We start from the raw sequence: 767 nt of genomic DNA, 5'->3' as shown, positions 1-767 counted from the left end.
TTGAGAAGGTGACCAATGACCTTCTATGTGGAAAAATGTTGTCTCATGCTTAGGCATGTGAATTTCACTGTGGAATATTTTTCGTGGTTGAGCATCCGTATTTTAGTAAATATGGATTGAAACGGATACATTATATAGTGGCTTGAAAAGAGATCGAACAAAGAAAGGATAAAAAAATAGTGATGATGATAATGTCGGCGAGAAAGAGGATGATGATGAAGATGATGAACCGTGTTCACTGCAACATTTGTAGAAAAGGAAGACAAGGCATGAATGAGAATGAATATCTTCAAAGTGCGAGCTATTTTTCATCTCGCACACAAACACAAACACACACGCATATATATATATATATATATATATATATATATATATATATATATATATATGTGTGTGTGTGTGTGTGTGTGTGTGTGTGTGTGTGTGTGTGTGTGTGTGTGTGTGTGTGTGTGTGAGTGAGTGTGTGTGTAAGCATGTGTATGTGTGTGTGTGTGTTTGTGTGTGTGTGTGTGTGTGTGTGTGTGTGTTGTGTGTGTGTGTGTGTGTGTGGTGTGTGTGTCTTGTGTGTGTGTTGTGTGTTGTGTGTGTGTTGTGTTTGTGTGTGTGTGTTGTGTGTGTTGTTGTTGTGTGTGTGTGTGTGTGTTTGTTGTGTGTGTGTGTGTTGTGTGTGTTTGTTGTTGTGTGTGTGTGTGTGTATGTGTGTGTGTGTGTGTGTGTTTGTGTGTGTGTGTGTGTGTATGTGTGCGTCCCAAGCTCATATCTCCTGC

This window comes from Penaeus monodon, chromosome 1 (assembly GCF_015228065.2).
Source record: "Penaeus monodon isolate SGIC_2016 chromosome 1, NSTDA_Pmon_1, whole genome shotgun sequence".
Lineage (NCBI taxonomy): Eukaryota > Metazoa > Arthropoda > Malacostraca > Decapoda > Penaeidae > Penaeus > Penaeus monodon.
This window is presented reverse-complemented; position numbering follows the sequence as displayed.